Source organism: Maniola jurtina, chromosome 2, assembly GCF_905333055.1.
Source record: "Maniola jurtina chromosome 2, ilManJurt1.1, whole genome shotgun sequence".
In the NCBI taxonomy this organism is placed as follows: domain Eukaryota; kingdom Metazoa; phylum Arthropoda; class Insecta; order Lepidoptera; family Nymphalidae; genus Maniola; species Maniola jurtina.
The window spans coordinates 8,842,688-8,862,286 of record NC_060030.1 but is presented as its reverse complement, the minus strand read 5'-3'; the positions used below and the strand labels follow the sequence as shown (position 1 = coordinate 8,862,286).

General features: G+C 36.4%; 1 long non-coding RNA gene across 1 annotated transcript; it reads left to right on the top strand.

Annotated features, from left to right (window-relative positions):
• The first annotated feature begins 1,336 nt into the window (after positions 1-1,336).
• On the top strand, positions 1,337-18,486 carry LOC123877554. The gene is made up of 3 exons (XR_006798613.1): positions 1,337-1,347; positions 12,452-12,454; positions 18,353-18,486. It is a non-coding gene; the product is annotated as an uncharacterized LOC123877554 (long non-coding RNA).
• The last annotated feature ends 1,113 nt before the right edge of the window (positions 18,487-19,599 follow it).

Below are 19,599 nucleotides of genomic sequence, written 5' to 3'. Positions count from 1 at the left end.
GGACAAACTAAGGAATACTTACCAGTTAGACATAGGCACTACAGGGACGAGTTGTGAATATTCCACAAAGTAAACTAACGGACACGTGCCGCATAATAACGCACAAAACTCCAAAACAGCCTGCCAGCCAGCCAACCAGCCTTGTTTCCGATATCTTTCGTTTAACAAATACCATGTTTTATGACTGCGTTTTTTAAAATTGAAAATGTTACAAGAAAACTTAAAGGTAGCCTTATCAAATTACTATACAAATCATGCTCACATGAAATGGTGTATTTCTGCACTGGACACTTCTCTCACCAGATGAGGCTATTGACCGCGGAGAAATATCTCGTAATTTTTTTTGCACTAGAGACTTCATGACCCTATGGTAAATGAAACAAAAATGTAACTCTTGATAAGAGAGGCACACTTGTGCCGCGGCTTACCACTTGTGTCTTACTATATGCATATGTAATAATTCAGCCAACAATTACCAATGTAGCAATGTATTAATCATAATTTTTTGCTTTGGGCTTAGTACATCAAAAAGGCACAATTATAATCTTAGTCTATAAATTCTCATGTGGTCGATCTCGTAGGCCAGCTGTTCTAGTTCATAACATCATAGTGCGATGCGTAGGGTTTGAATCAACCTTTCGGATTTCTCTCCGATCCCTGACTATGAATCTTCAAAAACTATTTGATTATGTTATATACATTTTGTATTTTATAACTACAAGTGTTCGTATGTGAGATATAATTAGAGAATAAACTAAGCAATACTTCCCAGTTCAGTCATAAGTGCTAGAAGTCTAGTCTGGAACTGGTGGAGTTAGGAAAGTCCTAACAAGTGAACTGTCGGACTCGCGGTGCATAATAATGGACAAAACGCGGCGACCTCCCTCACTCTTCACTGTGAATCATAACGACACTCGGAACTTGCTCGTCCTCGGGTGTCTTTGAGTAGGTACTACGCGTCTGTGATGCTACGAATTTAAAGTTGGTTGTTTACACCGTATTACAATAAAAGAATTCAGCCTAGATGTTTGCCATATACATTATAATAACTGACCTTATTTCGTTTTGTTTTTTATTAAAGACGCATGGCTGTTCCACGCAATTTAAAAACTTTTGCCAAGAGAATTTTTGCCAATTGTTAAAAACTTAAAACAATATTTGCTCATTTTTGATAATGATTTATTGAATAGCTAAACTGAGCAAATATTGTTGAAAGGCCAACATGCCGGATCGATTTAACGTTATAAAATGTTAGTATAATGGTGTCGGTCATTATATGTATATTCAAAGAAATAACGGACCAGTTTTGTTTAAAAAGTTTAAACTCATCGATACCAATAAGCTAAGGTTTTACTTAACTAGAAATTATAAACTTAGTAGAAAGTAGATATCTAACAACGCGTGTGAGCGCAAATTAGAGGGTAAACTAGGAAATACAAGTTTAGTTCTAGGCACTTGAGTGAGAAGAGTTGCCAATGTCCTAACAAGTAAACTGTTGGAACCCAAGGCGCTTAAGGGCTTGCACATACAAGCAATCGTTATATGCAACAATTTCTTCTTCCAAATTACGATTAAGCCTTTGTATGAGAGTCACCGGGATTGCTCGTGTGCATACATCTTAATAATATATTAATTACTATTGGACATTTTAGATAACTAACCGCTTATAAAGTCATAGTCTCCTTTTTTCAAATACACTTTTACAAATTCCTGTGAATTGTTTATTTATTCCTTTGAATTTCTAGGTTCTATGTGAAATTATTTTACCGAAATAAATATTTTGTATTTTTTTTTTGTATTTTTAGGGTTCCGTACCTCAAAAGGAAAAATGGAACCCTTATAGGATCACTTTGTTGTCTGTATCTATATCTGTCTGTCTGTCCGTTCGTCGTGTCTGTCAAGAAAACCTATAGAATACTTCCCGTTGACTGCGAATCATGAAATTAGGCATATTGTGTTTTAGTGTAGTAGCTTGGAACTTGCTCTGATGTTTTTGAAGACTTCGTATTCGCATTACGATGGGTTTAAAATATTCAAAATGACTGGATTTATATTACTGTTTGCTTTTTACTGGGTAAGTAATATGTTAAGAGACAACTTTGTTATTGTTAAATATTAAAAAAAGTAATAGTAGACATATTACGAGTATATATATAAAGGTCTTAATAAACAAATCACAAAAAGCAATGTTTTGCTTGTGTGAAAGATTTGGATTACTATAATATCAACAGACATCGTAAAAGTTAAGGAAATAAAAAGGTATGTCTTTCCATTGATACAATACATACTTATATTAGTTTGCTTCGCAAAAATTTATACATACAACAGTACAAGTTGAGCGGAGTTTTTCGAAAGTTTTTCTTCTTTACTTATTTGAGGACGGTCGGTGCGAGCGTCGAACTCTCTAACTCGTGTTATTGAATTTAATGTACCCCCTAGCTCGTAGCTAGTTCTATTCCGTGCCGATAAAATCACTTGGAGCAGTTAGAATTTGCTGGGTTTGGTAGGTTATGTATATACAACTATACCTAATAAACCCTAATGCATTAGTAATAATAGGTACTTGGATATCCTCTTGGGGCTAATTCTATAAATACTACGATAAGCACACTGAAAGTTTTGAGTTAAAATATGCTAACGATTTTAATATGTTGACAGGCACATTTAAATTTCGAGGGAATGAATTTGTAAGTTTTTGAATTATTAAATGGGAAAAAGAGTGTAGAGTAGTATAATATCCAATTACATTAATTTTCAATGAACGCAAAGCAAACTTTATAGTTGCTAAAGTAACTACAAGAAACTAATGAACTTTTATAAAAAAGTTGCAAAACCATTACGGAAATAGGCACATAAAGTTTCTTTTGATAACTACCTCTATCATTCTACCATTCGTTACAGCAAACTTTAAATCCGTCTTGCTTGTAAATAAATCATTTATTCAGAAGCATCGATGTTTATTCGTTATCAACTGAAGACGTGTAGATGTAAACATTGAACATCTCTAACGTCCAAATTTTTCTTTGGGTCTGCCGCAAAAGGTTTTCTTTGAAAACATTTACATTTGACGACGCGTCGCACCGCCTTCCGACTGTTTGCGGGGAAAGCTGTTTAATCACAGTGAACAGGTGGAGAAAGCCGCTAAGCAATTTTCATATTGGAATTTCTGATCAAATACAGTTTATTACAAAAGTAAACAGAAATCGTAATTGCAAATGCTTATGTTTATCTATTTAAATACTCTGTGAAATTGTAACTAAACGTATTTTACGTAGGTGTTTTTCGTAGGCAATATCCGTCACCAAGGAGAGGAGAAAGTGTTTGTAGTGAAACATCTAAAGGATACTGAAGTGACTGCGAATACCTGCACGTATTCAATTTTCCCAACAATATTTCACCCTACTGGCATTCGACGCGCTTTACGTGGTCTCCGCAAGAATTTTGTGAAAACATATTTACTTACGAAGGGAAAGTTACTGACGTTTTCGAATCTTAAAAAAGGTAAAGGATTCTGGGACAGCGTGATTAAAATATCCGCCTGCGGTGTTTGTTTCGTATCAATATCCGGATTAGGGCGAATCAAATTTGGTTTGTAGGATGAGGATTTATGCAGCGCTCTCAATTTCCTGCGACGACAGCGGAACATCCGGTATGCAGGACTCCCTTCCCCCTCGAGCCGCGACGCTCTTCCCAGCCTTCGGCCCAGAGCAAAATGGAGCGCGGACATTTGCATAGCGGCACTGGTACCGACCAGACCGGCAAATTGTTGTCGCATCGATGACTCGTTCAATATGTCCTTCCTATCTTCCACGACTACAGCCTTTATGTTTAGATACTTCTTGAATGTTTTTTTCTGTTTCTTTTGTATTTGATATTATCTATTAAATGAACAAAAGCTTTTATTTTTATTTATCAGAGCTAACGTTAATTTCAATTTCATTTATTTGCATTGTTAAACTGCTCAAAAGTTTATAGTTTTTAGATTTGAACAAGAAATTTCGTTTAAACTAGATAATATACGCAACTTTATATAAGGTATTTAAAAATCACTTTTTGGGAACTCTCTTAGGAATTAGAGGATGTACCATATATCCGTTTCTGGGATTCAGGATATCTATGTAGCAAACTGACAAAATTGGGTAAGCGAATGGGCTCTAAAAAGGCGACAGACAGACAGATAAATTTTCGCATTTATAATATTAGTGTGGAAGTATGGATTTAACAATGACGGACTACGATTAATAAGTTATGTGGTTTTCTTAATGCTTCAAAATTATTTTATCGGAAGTGTGGCGTTTACGTATTTCGCAACCGCATGGATCACTAGTTCCTTGCTCTTAGAACACGTGTTCCGTGTGGTTCGTTACGGCGAGCCCGAGATGTGTTTTTAGGGTTGTAACTTTTACCGTAAGTATTTAAACAGTTTTATTTAGTTACTAGCTGATGCCCGCGACTTCGTTCGCGTGGATGTAGGTTTTTTTGAATTCCCGTGGGAACTCTTTGATTTTCCGGGATAAAAAGTAGCCTATGTGCTAATCCAGGGTATAATCTATCTCCATTCTAAATTTCAGCCCAATCCGTCCAGTAGTTTTTGCGTGAAGGAGTAACAAACATACACACACACGCACACGCACGCACACACACACACACACACACATACAAACTTTCTCCTTTATAATATTAGTGTGATATTTAGTTTAGTATTTTACTTTCGTTTTTAATTCTAATCTCTTCCAGTTGCTTCTACTAAGCCTGTTCTTATTTAACTTAATACACAAATTTAGTTTAAAAAAACTATATTTTGCCCCCTCAATCATTATGCTTTAGGAATTTCTTATCTAATCGACGAGTTTGAAAAATTTATAGTACATATGTAGTAAAAAAAGTATATAGTAAAAAAGAATAGTGTATAGTACAAAAAATGAGTTTTTTTTCCGCGACTTCTTTCGTGGATCATATGTAATTTATAGCTTATGTTATCACACTAATATTATAAAGGCGAAAGTTTGTATGTGTGTGTGTGTGTGTGTCTGTGTGTGTGTGTGTCTGTGTGTATGTTTGTTACTCCTTCACGCAAAAACTACTGGACAGATTTGGCTGAAATTTGGAATGGAGATAGATAATATCTTGGATTAGCACATAGGCTACTTTTTATCCCGGAAAATTAAAGAGTTCCCACGGGATTTCAAAAAACCTAAATCCACGCGGGCGAAGTCGCGGGCATCGGCTAGTTTCTGAATAAAATAGCTTTCTAATGGTGAAATATTTATTAATATCGGTTCAGCAGTTTCAAAGTTTATCGATTACAAACAAACAATTTAATATTTTACGAAGAATTCTTTTACTAAGAAGTTTTTTTCTTTTATTATAGTACTAGCCGATGCTCGCGGCTTCGCCCGCGTGGATTTAGGTTTTTCGAAATCCCGTGGAAACTCTTTGATTTTCCGGGATAAAAAGTAGCCTATGTGCTAATCCAGGATATTATATATTTCCATTCCAAATTTCAGCCAAATCCCTCTGGTAGTTTTTGCGTGAAGGAGTAACAAACATACACACACACACACACACACACACACACACATACAAACTTTCGGCTTTATAATATTAGTGTGATATTATAGTATGTTCTTGGGCGGCGGTTATCACTTAACATCAAGTGACCCGTCTGCTCGTTTGCTGCTCGCTATTTTTTCATATACATTATTTTATTAAAAAGTATACATAAGGTTGAAGGAATTTCACAACTATTGCAAGTGTAGATAACTTATGGTTTTGTAATTTTATATTCAGGCGAATAACGACCCTTTTTTCATTTTGGAAGGCTGAACATCCTCAAGGATACCTCGGTGTTTCTTGCATGTCTGACTCCATTGGAGTTGCTGCCCAACGTGGACTAGACTAAAAACCTCCACTCCTCTTTCCCTCTACCTTTGTATTTCATCTGAAGGATGACGATCTTTTTAAATAAATAAGTAAAAGTTTATTTAGCTCAACAAAAGAATAAAAGAAAATATAATTGATATTAAGGCCAAATAAAAACTAAACTTGAAACTAGACAAGTGTAAATTAAAAATTTATAACACCCCCGACGATCCAAAGTATCTGAGTTTTCCAAAACATCATTTTCAAATAAATAATTATGTATTTAGGCAACGTCCATCTTGACAGCTTGACATTTGTCTATTGACATAATAATATTATGAACCTAACGGTTATCTAACCTTCTTTTCTACAAGAAAACTAGAAAAGAGCTGATAACTCTTAAACGGCTGAACCAATTTTTTTAGATTATAGCTAAGAACACTCTCGATCAAGCCACCTTTCAAACAAAAAAAACTAAATTAAAATCGGTTCATTCGTTTAGGCGCTACGATGCCACAGACAGATACACAGATTCACAGATACACAGATACACAGATACACAGATACACAGACACACAGATACACAGATACACACGTCAAACTTATAACACCCCTCTTTTTGGGTCGGGGGTTAAAAATACAAAGAATAATGTGTGTGAGCTAAAAGGGCTCTGCCTCAGCATAATGCTGAGTATTTGACTACTGTAGCGCTTATTTTTAAGCGATTGACAGCCCTGCTTTATCAAAAGTGGCTTCTATTCGAAAACACGGGGGTCGATTTCGGTTCGTTTAAGTTTGACATCCATAACGCGAGTGTTTGTGTAGCAGCTCCTCGGTATGTGGCACGATGACAGAATTTGCAATGAAAATTTCCTTCCTCAACGTGCACTGCAACTGTGAACAGACATCTGACTTTTGATTGGTTAATATTAACGAATACGTACCGCCGCGGTGGCAAAATCAATACCATTTATAATTTCACATAATCTCCTGTATATTTCTTTCTCATAAATGAAACATTGGCAATGATTTATTATTGGTGCATAATTTTTAAGAAACCTTGTGTTTTATTGTCTGACGGCTGAACTCACTTGTTTCAGTCATAACAATGGATGGATGCTGCTCGTGAAACCGATGTTTAACGTCAACATCTTTGGAACAGGACACCGTTAATTTCGCACGCTGACGATGTCAGCGATGAAGATTTGCAGAAACCGTCGGGAGATGATCTGAAGCCACCTCCTCCGCACCTCAGCTCCCCTTACAGCTTGCCTTACGTTTTACAGCCCGTAAAGGTTACAGTTTTTTTGATGCCACGTCACGAGCATTGAAAAAGGACCCCAGACGGGTTCGAAACTAGTCCGGTATAGGTACCTGACTAAAACGTGGGCTCAGCCGTCAGATTTAATACTTATTATGGATATCACTCACGATATATAGTCTAATCACTAAAACAGTGAGTTGCGTTATTTACGTACTCATAGATTTTGAATGCCTGAAATTGCTTGACAAAGCGAGTTAATAATAAAATTGTTTGTTATCATAAAAGCGGCAAGCCAGAACTCCTCAAATATTTAAAGCGTAAAATTTGTTATAGCGACGGCGTGAAGGTATGTTTGAATTGTGATCCTAAACAAATAGCCGGATTTAATGAGGCTTGAGCGGAAACGCTAACCAGTTGCATTTCTGAAGGATATTATGGTATCGTTTTTGTTTTAAGTAGACAGAACCTTCATTCCTACCCAATACAGTTTAATGCCCGGTAAAATTTTTCATCGCTGCCGTGTAAGCATAATGTACCTACATGACGTAGCTAAATTAGCTGATAGCATAAGGCAAGCCGCCTGCGCTGCATTTACGGCATGCGCCAACCACTAACATTTTACAGCTTTGAAAATGGGTATGACATCATCAATACACGTCGATCGAATTGATGACGTCATGAGTATTTAAGACTCATGACGTCATCTATTGTGTGGCTTGGGCTGATTACATAATTTACATTCACAATTGAATTCAAAATTATATAACAGTATAAAAAAATAGTAGCAACTTAAGTAAATAATGCAACCAAACTCTTTGTCATGTGGGAAAATTAGTGTCTCTCACTTAAGCCACGTCAGTGACTCTATCATCGGTCCTACTAATTGGCTTTCACTCTTATGAACATGCAAAACTATTTGATTGCACGACTAAAATTAAATTAAATTGCTCTGGCGTAAATAAAGCTTATAATAAATATCGGCAACTATTTTAGCAACCTATTTTAAAATTTAAAAAAAAAAACTATTAGTTATCTCTGTGCGAATACAATTTTAAAATTATCGGGTATCTCTTTGTGAATTAAATATTCATAAAGAGATACTCCTATTAATTTATTTGAAATCCAATTTAGTTAGTCGAAGATGAGAGCCAATTCGTAATGAAATATGAGCAGAGCAAATAATTAGGCGGAGCTGGGTGCGCGAGGCGGTCAGCCGCAGGGAGAAGAAGCACTTAAAGGAACAGCCAGCTGTTGCGACTGCTGCAAGCGAGGATATGATTTTCGTCGATTGATATCTCATGGAGTTGATGCAACCACCAAATTGGAGAGAAAAGAGGAAAAGGGAATATTATGTGTAGGTACACAGAAAAAAATCTTCCTTATTGGTAAGTACATAGTAACACTACTCTATCAGCATCACACACATTTTGTTTCTCAGAAAATAAGTTCCGCGGCGGTTCCGGAAACTTGCTCTAAAACTATGAAGACAAATAATTTTTTTTATTTTTATGAAATATATATACAATATTGAAAACTTATTGAAGCTTAACGATTTGAAGCATATTTCGTGGTTTAACAACGTATTATATTGTAATCGTGGCATGTACCCGTTATCTACAATATATACGTAATAAGATTGAAAACATTCTTTTGATAGAACACAAGCCTAAAAACTCCTCCATAATCATCAATAAAACATTTCTTTTCAGATAAAAGTTTAAAAAATCCCGTCATCCTCTGTAATGAAAAATTCGACACATAAAGAGAGCTATACAAATTATGTCAACCGGTTCTAGCCACTCCAAGTAAAGCATAAGATGGCAGGCTTTCATTAAAATCTTTCGTTGCCCCGTTATATGAACGTAGTCTCTGAATACCAATGCACGTAAGATTGCACAACTTTGTATTAATTCACTTCAAAACTTTAGTATTGCTTCTGATTTATTAGTATTCATTACGAGATACGCTGTGTTATTAGCGTGAAGGTTGCGGTCAGCCGATAGGGGACCCACTTTCCATATAGATAGATTTTTCCCTGACAACAGCATTGCATAAATATACATGATTTACTATCTCTACAAAAACTGCTCGAGCAACCCTTTTTTGCTTGATGCGATAAACTTGAACGCATGAGGAGTTTTGTATATTAATGTTGTGAGACATACATCTGTTAAAAAATATGGCAAAGAAAAGCTGTGCCACATAGAAGTTTTATACAACATATTTTACGTATTAAGGCAAAAACATCGCATTACTTAAATGTATATATAGTGTGATATACGTCTTATACTTAAATTAGGAATTTTATGAAATAGAACAAAAATTTCTATTTATCTGTACGATACTCTGATTCAATTACAGGTTTGATGTTCAGTATGAGTTAAAGCAATGGCGTTTTACAAACGACGCACATAATATGTAACACGTAGCGTATATATATTAGTCTAATTCATGCGTGGTGATGAGTAAGACAGAAGATAAAAGACCAGCCAAGTGCGAGTTGGACCTGCATGCGTCTTGGAAAAAAGCTGTGATAAAAGCGACAACATCTGCAGTGCAGTGTTTAAGATTTGGTCTCCTATTTCGGAGATTCAAGGTTCGATTCCGAATATGCACCTCTAACTTTACAGAGTTATTACTATTTTAAGCAATTAAATATCACTTGCATTAACAGTGAAGGAAAAAGTTGAGGAAACCTGCATGCCTGAGAGTTTTCAATAATATTCTCAAAGGTGTACGGAGTCTGCCAATGCATATTCGGCCAGCGTGGTGGACTATTTGGCCCAAACACTTCTCATTCATAGAGGAGGCCCGTGCCCGTGCGTAGTGGAACAGTGATGTGTTGAGATGATTATGATATGAAAACATAATATGAAAACATATATTATAATTGTTACAAATTTGTACACTGCGGTATATACTTTCCTAAAGGATTTGCTAATTTTTCCATGAAATTTATAAAAAAACTGCCTTTTTTATCAAGTAATGACCCAGCAGTGAGGTTGCAATCGGAAATTTTAATTAGCCGCAATAGTGTCATTGAGGTTGTTCATTTTTGTGGCGAATTCACGAGACAAATCGTGAGGAGTGGCGCGAACCCAATTAAAAGCTACGGAGTCTACTACGTATTGAAAAGTCGGCGAAGTGCATTTTGCTCGTGGCACACTAGCGGCATATGTACTTAGGGCTGCCATTTTCCGGGAAGCTAAAAATAAAATTGAAAGATGAAGTTCTTGCCTAATAGGAGAAAAGGTTAGAGTTTACTGATCAGCATTTTTAATAACCACTGGTATGCCTGTACTCTACCTACAGAATTAATGGAGTTCAGATTATACTTAATTGGCTAGTTTGATTAAAGATTATATAGACATCATGAAGACCTACAACATTTAAACTTTGGTTTAAAGCTTAGCGTTTGTAATGATTTTGTTTTTTTGATTTCATAGGTAAAATGACGAGCTAACCTGAATGGGGAAGTTATACATAATATTATGGAAATTGAAAAGTTTTATTCAAACAAACCTTTACTACAAATTGCTTTTGAATCGTAAAGTTAATCTACCACACTATCTATCAATTTATAAAACTGAGTGGGACATTGGCATCGTATCTTAAATCACACATTGACTCGTACGACTTAAAAAGCGTAATAGATCGTACTTGTCAAAACAGTAATTATAATTTAATGTTTTTGGTAATTAAGGATAGCAACCCTAGCAGTGTTTGCTACCACCGCATTCATTTTTAATTCTATCCAGTCAAAGTTTGGCACAAAGCGCGTGCGCCTACGACGTGCTGGGAATAGTCGCATTCGTTCCTAATTTAGCAACTCGTGTCTTACTGAGCAACTAGCTGCATATATGTAGGTATAGGTATATTATGCAGTTTAATGAATAGTGAAATTATTAACACAGATTTTGTACAATAGATTTTAAAATGTCAAAATTATTTAAACACTATTAAAAATTAGATTCCAATCAATGCTGTATACTTAATACATAATATTATAAACGAGCAAATGCCCGCGACTTCGTCCACGTTGATCTAGGTTTTTAAAATCCCGTAGGAACTCTTCGATTTTGTCACTTTCCAGGTCTTTAACTGTACCCATGCAAAAAAAAAATCACGTCAATTCGTTGCTCCATTGTGATGTGATTGAAAGACAATCCAACAAACAAACACACATACACATTTATGATATGTGTAGTGATACAAAAGTGTGTGTCTATGTGTAATCTTTTCACGGCCTACCCGTTAAGTTGATTTTGACGAAAAGATTTGGCGTAGAGATAGCTTGCATCGCGGAACTGGAATAGGCATACGTTTGCTTCACAGAAATCAAAGTTTGGTTCCAAATGATTCTTGAGTTCCCACGGGTTTTTAAACGCCTAAATCTACGTGGATGAAGTTGCAGATATCATCTATTGCACTATTATTGCGCTAAAAGCATTCTGAACCAGTGGTATCTAAATTATTTTGACGATTCAAAAGCACTTGGAAAATTTTACTTGAATATAAATATATTCTATTCCAACGTCATGAAGACACAAATGTGCGAGTAGGATGCGCCTTAATTTGAAGGCAGCTTATCTACAACTGCCTACCTACGACTGCCTGTCTACAACCTGCTACGTCGTAGAAAGTCGTAGACAGACGGACTTGGTACAGTAAATACAATACAATCAGCTTATGGTAAATTGTGTTCATTATTTAACGCACTACTTAAGATAATTATAATGTGCTAATGCCATACGCATTACGCACCACATAAATACAAATAATACGCGTGTACGATATGCTCCGATTTGAAGACACTGTATCTGACACTGTATGACATGTCGTAGAAGGTCCGTAGACGAAGTACTTGTTACAGCAAATAAAACAGCGCATGGCAAATTATGTTGACTGTTTATTTAACACACTATTAAGGATTATGTCACACGCACCTCATAAATTCACATAAAGACACATTGTGCGTAGATGTTATTCAATATAATCTGAAAACAGCTTACCGTGCTACGGCATAGAAGGTCGTAGATACACGGGTTTGATACAACGAAATCATGATGTATTATTATTTCACATTCTCTATTCATTTGAATAATCTTTATAAAAAAATCTCTGGTATTAGTTATTATAAGTTTTTTATTTAAATCTCTTAGATGAATTTTGTTTCAATAGATCGTCAAGAGCCACAAGGGATTAATAAATTTTAATACAATTTTCTAGTTACACAAAGTCGCGAAAGATTCGAAAATACACGTAGATTTTTCTTTGGCAGCATTTCCCCCGAGTGTAGGTTTCCAATCGACGCTGGCAGCTCAGAGAGTTGTCATATACTAGAGGTAGCGGTGCTCCCTCGACCTGACTGGTAAACAAATCAAACCCAATCAAATTTGGTTGCCAAATTTAATGTATGGGGTCAAACTCGTTTACAATTTACTGCCACGTACAGTGACAGTGAATTCTGAGCAACAAAACAAGTGGATCACTCGTGCTTTCAGTGCCAAAATGGCGAAACACAAGTTGCTTCAGCTCAGCAATCGTAGGTCCAGTTTACACGTATTACTAAAGGTCAGTGATCTGTAAGATACTATTAACTATTTTGTGGTGTAACTCTAGGTTAACTAACGTAACATGAGCATCAGGATAAGTCTATGGCTTGGTAATTCTGTATTTTAATATGGACATATAAATGTGATTTGACATCTCCATTATAAAGTTTTAACTCACATAATATGGTCACGATTTAAAAACCTACACTCAATTCTGCCACTGGTGTGTGAGGCTTAGGAATGTGATGTTTGAAACGCTAATTAGCCTAACTCGAATACATGAAAACTAACTCAGAGCAGTGACGTGTGAGGCTTGAGGGCTTGCTATTCTTGGTCACTTTAACTCGATGCTGACAGGTCAGTCGGGAGTCAATGAAAAGCGGTAAAGTGGTGCCGCGGCGCTGATTAAAGCCTGAAGCAATCGCCCCGGAAAGTATTTATAGGTACACCTGTTCGTTAGCGGCGCGAGCTCCGGCCAACTCCTTGATTAGGCGCTACGGGCGTTGCTTCTTCTTTACAACAAATAAAAGTGTTTCTCGCTTTACGACCGACTTAAGATCATGATGGATTAAACTGGTTCTAAGGAAGTTTATGTGTTCAGTTTAGTTCTAATGTTTAACCGTCAGACTATCTAGATAAAGTAAATAAATAATTCTAGAGATTCTTCAGTACAGAATAAGGAAAATTTATAAGCAACACACAGATACTTTTTATCCCAGAAAATCAAAGTGTTCCTAGGGATTTTAAAAACCTAAACCTGCGTGGACGAGGTCGCAGGCATCAGCTAGTCAACTAGTCAGCTAGTTTGAGTGATTTTGTTGGAAGAATAAATACCTCAGCATTAGTCACTGTGTATAATAAACGCATGACTACAGTGTGACGAGAAGGAGTCACAAAGTTGGTTTAACATACGAAAGGGTTGGTATTCAGGCCACGCGTGTGCGTGCGCGCCGTACGATCTCAACACCCGGTCACGAAACTGCCTAATAATGTCACGTTTGATGTGCCTTTATTATTATTTTTACGTATTCAAAAGGGGCCTTGGTTCAGAGTCATGACACTAATGTATGAAGGATCAAGTTTTAGATTTCTAGTCTATTTCGTGTCGCGTTGTCAATTGGACTGATGGTTTGACGGAACCTAATGAAACATCTACAGTATAGTGTGGCAAAGAATTTGGCAGTGCGCCGCATTATTATTCTAAAATAATTAAACCATTATTTTAAGGAGTCAGTACCCTGACCAATGAGACCTTAGCAACGAGAAATATGGCACAAATGGAAGTATCACACGATATACCGGTAAAAACCAAGTAGGTGAAAATTGTTGGGTCGAAATATATTGATGTTCACTGCGTAAAGAATTAATAATAATCCACACTAATATTATAAATCCGAAAGTGTCTGTCTGTATATCTGCCAATCCCATATTTACATGACCACCCGTTTTACCAATTTTGATGAAATTTGGTACAGATAGCTTGCGACCCAGGGACGGACACAGGCTTTTTTGATTCCGGAAAATCAAAGTCTTCCTAGGAAAAGAAATCTAAATCTATGCAAAAGAAGTCATTAGTATCATCTAATAATGTATAGTGCTCAACACAAATTACATTATCACTGTGCTATGAACTTATGAATACGTATCCTTTCTTTCCCAGTTATGTTTATCTGCAGTGTGAGCTAACTAACCAAGCTTCAGTGGAATGAAGGAAATGGATACTCTAATAAGTAGGCTGCTCACGTCCCACGAAAGAAGACGCTTACCTTAAACTTTTCCTTCTCCTTAGCGCATTAACGGAGCCAATGCTGAGTTTAACAACACGCTTCAAATTCACACAATGTGTAATATCAAATATGACTTTAGTTACACTTTTTAACAAACAGTTACATAATAATATGCTCTACGTGTTCTGTTTACTGTAGTACCCTTACTAATAGCAATTTAGTACTTATAATTATATGACAGACATGTGTATAAGCACTAGTACCTAGTTATCAGTACTAGCAAAAAATTCTATCAAGTACGTAAAGAAGCGACACTGACTCCCCTTGCGCCCGCAACGTAAGCGTACGCCTTGTTATAATATTATGTAAAGCGTTGTCCTTATCCCGCTCAATTATTTGGTTATCAGTTCGCTTGTACGAAGTGTCTGAAGTGTAGTAGTAGTAGTAATAAAAGTAAAAAGCGAATGATGAAATTTAACTAGGTATAGTTTTGATTTTTTACTTATTAGATACAATCCTGTTGTTCATAGATTTCTATCCACTTACTTATATAATTATCATATTTACTACTCTATTACCTATTAGGTAGATAATCGTCTTATCTAGAGTCTCCAAGCAATATAGATTACTAGCCGATGCCCGCGACTTCGCCCGCGTGGATTTAGGTTTTTCGAAATCCCGTGGGAAGTCTTTGATTTTCCGGGATAAAAAGTAGCCTATGTGCTAATCCAGGATATTATCTATCTCCATTCCAAATTTCAGCCAAATCCGTCCAGTAGTTTTTGCGTGAAGGAGTAACAAACATACACACACACACACGCACACGCACACACACACACACACACACACACACATACAAACTTTCGCCTTTATAATATTAGTGCGATTATTATCAGATGTTTAGTGATAGAATTAACGTAGTCCGTAGAGGTCTAGCATTCAGCGTTTCATGTCAGTAATTCCCATTTCAAACAAAAACATGCGGAAATTGAACACATTGGATATAAGAATCTATGGTTTGCATCTGGTTATACGTGACGTGTGTCGAATAAACGTAATATCACTATATGTAATTTCCGTTTAGTGCTGGGAATTTTTATTTCAGCCACATTAATCCGATTGGCCCCTTAATACTTAAAATTATAAACATTTAAATAACATTTGGCCTAGTTGCGACCGTATGTTATATCAGTTGATTATGCTACATAGTCAAACAAGTTAGTATCTTGATGGATGACTTTGGACCTCCGAATTTGACCTAATAATTTCTTCCATATGTACCAGACTAGTTCAATTTTTATCATCGCTAACATCAGTTATAATGCTTTTGAACTAATAAAGGGAAAAAGTTTGCGTAATGTTATGACGTATTAGCTAAAAATATATTTATGTATTCAATGTATTTTTATTACATTTATCAATTAATTATAATAATATAATGAAATTACATAATATTACATTATTCAATTTAATTATAATAATATAATGAAAACCTAACAATCGAAAACCTCCTTACTAGTAGATAGAGTAGGTAGTAGTGGAAAAATCTTGGAGCTCACCGCATTATTATCCCAAGAAAACCCCTATAATTATGTGATTATTATTTTTGTAAAAGGTTCACAAACCTCAACGATGAAAAACACAACTCAGAGACAGACATGTATTTCCTATAGAGAGTATGAAGGAAGAAAGGAAATTCCTACTTTTGTAAAATGTATGTTTGTACGTTTGACTACAATATACAGCTAACATTTGAAGTTATACGTTACGAACTCCACTCGTTTATTAATAGATATGTACCTACCCAATGACTACAAATACTGACTAAAATAGTAAATAGGTGCCCTATTTACAATTTTAGTCAGGCGCCAAGCTCCAATATTAAAATTATACTAAATTACCGACTATTAGAGCTTTTAGGAGAATTAATTACAGAAATGAATAATATTTATCTCTCTTTATTCCCTCCTATAACAATTAAATGTATATATAGACTAGTTTTTAATTTAAATAGTATTGTGTATCTATGAATAAATATTGTTACCTATGTTTTGAAATCGTAGCGGTAAAGTTTTAGAAACTGTTAAACAAGATTTAAAATCTCAATATGTAAACCGCAAGTCGGAGTTCGGTTGGAACTTTAAAAAATGCAAATATTATTATTGCATTGGTTGGAGCTATATTTACCCAATGTACGAACTTGTTGAAGCGAAACAAAAATTAGTATCGAAATTTGAAACTGAGCTACTTCCCAGCAACATGCTACAGTACGGTTGGCAACTTCGACGAATGTATAATTTCAACTAAAATCCGATCAGTATTCTATGTAAATAGGTCTGTGGCATTGGAAAGCTCAGTTTGTAACTTAACAATAAATGTAGCCACGGTAAAACTAAAATGTTCTGTAACTCAAGCCAGCGTCCAAAGTATTTTGAACATATTAGAGATTAAAAAACTATTCTAAACATGTTTTTTAATATTTTTATATTTAACTAGATTTTTTTTGAATCTCGTGGGAACTCTTTGATTTTCTGGAGTAAAAAGTTGCCTATATCAATTTCCGGTATGCAAGGCTACCGAGGTACCTTTCATATAAAACGGTTAAACAGACGGGCTTTTTAGAATCCCGTGCGTACTCTTTGATTTTCCGGGATTAAAAGTAGCACATGTCCTTCCCCAGGATGTAAGCTAACGCTCTACCTTTCATCAAAATCGGTTAAACTATGTCCATGAAAAGCTAGCAGACAGACAGACAGACACACTTTCGCATTTATAATATTAGTATGGATGGATGTAATCTTTAAAATAAAATTGGTTTTTAGTTAATATAAGCAAAAAATAAATTCTGGCGTTTTTTGCGGTGTTGCAGCATCCGCTAAGCAGCCTGGTTAGCATCTGAATGGACCGGTATTCTCGACACGCGTGTGCGTGCGCGCCGCGCGATCTCCACCCCGGTCACGGAACTGCTTAATAACGTCACGTTTGATGTGCCTCTATTATTATATTTTCATCTTCAGAAGGTCCCATGACTGGGAGTTGCGGCTCAGAGGTAATATACGACTGCCTGGTCGTTTTTTGATTTTTCGTCACGTTTAAGTTTTAATCTGGAATCGAAATTTAGCTTCATTAGCATAATTATTATTTTTAAGGCTCAAGGAATATTTTTGGAGGAGTCCATTAGATGCGAGCTTTCCTAAACCATGGCATAGTAAACTAACTTTTTATAATTATATATTTATAATAAAATCTATTGGATAATGTACTGGTACTTCTTTTTTCACTTTCTTTCATGCCAACATTTTAGAAAAGACATGTGGAGTACTCACTTTGATTTTGCCACGATTCTAATTTGTCTTCGTTGCCAGGAGTCTCTATTGCTGAACGTAGGTCTCCTTATTTATTACAAACACTCGAACGTCATAATTTTGCAGGTTTTCTAATGATAGTATTAAAAAGACTGCTATTTCACTCACGTTACTTGCCAATTAGTTTCACCAAAGTGTTTTCCCTCAGTATTATATTATACCCTGTCACACTGTAACGTAGCGGGCTAGCTCAGGGGAGTCCTGCCTTGCCTCGCTACGTACATGGAGGAGCAGGGGTCGAACCTACCTCCTGTCAGTTGTCCCTAACTGGGTTGAGGGAAGGTAAATTAAACACGAACGGTATACACTAACGCCCTTCGGCGTTTATTGGATTCTTACAGTCTTAAATCTTAAACCTAGGTACCTATCCTACACGGGTTCTAATTATTCTAACAACACTCGGCCGCCGGCGGCCGGCAGACTACGCACTACGGAGGGAAACGCGAGGGGGGAGCGGGGATATCGGCGGAGCTGACGAGAGGTCTCGTCAACACCTCCTGTCTCGTTCGCTGGTATCACCACCCACCAGTCGTAAGCGTCTGACCACGTTCCGACTTTGGTGGCGAGCGGTGCTCCCAGTAGTCCTGTGTCAGTCACGACCGATTCGGTCATTTGACTGAGGTCGCGCAAAAGTACTGATGAACGAATCAGTCGTTTTTGACCGATCCGGTTCAACCAGTCGCCACGAACCGAGAACCACCGAGAACGAAGAATGAAACTAAAAAATATTGAAAGAAATGATTGGTCTACAGATCATAGTAAAATAGTAATAGTAAGTAATCTATACTAATCTATATTACTAATAAATAATCTATATTACTAATAAATAAAATTGGAGTGTCTGTCTGTAATTTCGAAATAACTACCGTATATTAAGGTCATATGGTTATTTGAACGATACTATAACTGAATCACACGTTTTTAAAATTTTTGTCTGTCTGTCTGTCTGTCTTTCTGTCTGTCTGTCTGTCTGTCTGTTTGAAAAGGCTAATCTTGGGAACGGCTGAACCGATTTTCACAGACAAGTAGAGAATTGACCAGGGAGTAACATAGGCTACTTTTTTAACCGACTTTCAAAAAGGGAGTTGTGTTTTTCTACCTATGTACACCGAAATCTCCGAGATTTCTGAACCGATTTGCGTCATTTCTTTTTTAATCGATAGAGGAACTTTGCGACATTGTTTCATAAAAAATTTGGAGTCCAACTCCTCAATCCTGATGCTGCAGGGGATCTGACCAATCCACGCGGGCGAAGCTGCGGGCATCAGCTAGTAATATATAGATATGGACAAGGTAGGTATATTTTCCCAATATTTCATTTAGGCAACACGTGTAGGTATATGAGATGCATAAGGTTTTAGTATCTATAAATCTTAACATAATGATTAAACACGTTTAAAAATAAAAGCTCAATTAAAAAGATAGGTAATTACATCATAACAGTGCATACAATCGGGAAAAATATTACAATAATGCAGCGATTTAGAACCCGCGTCGTCGGACGACCTATAATGAAACGTGAAACTATACGAAACGAGCGTGCGCAATCGAGACATCTTGGAGTCTCATCGTCCGATTCACGACTGAGACTGACGACTGAGACTGAGTACCGAATACCGATACATTCGTGAGGAACGAAGAGACTGATTGGACCGAAGTACCGAAGTACTGAAAAAATGACTGATGACTGATGAACGACCGAAAAGATCTCAGTCGTTGCTGTAATCAGTACTTGAACGACCGAATCGCAGAAAATGAACGATTGACACAGGACTAGCTCCCAGTCGAACTGCCGGCTCGGTGGCCGGCGCGGCGTATTTATTAGC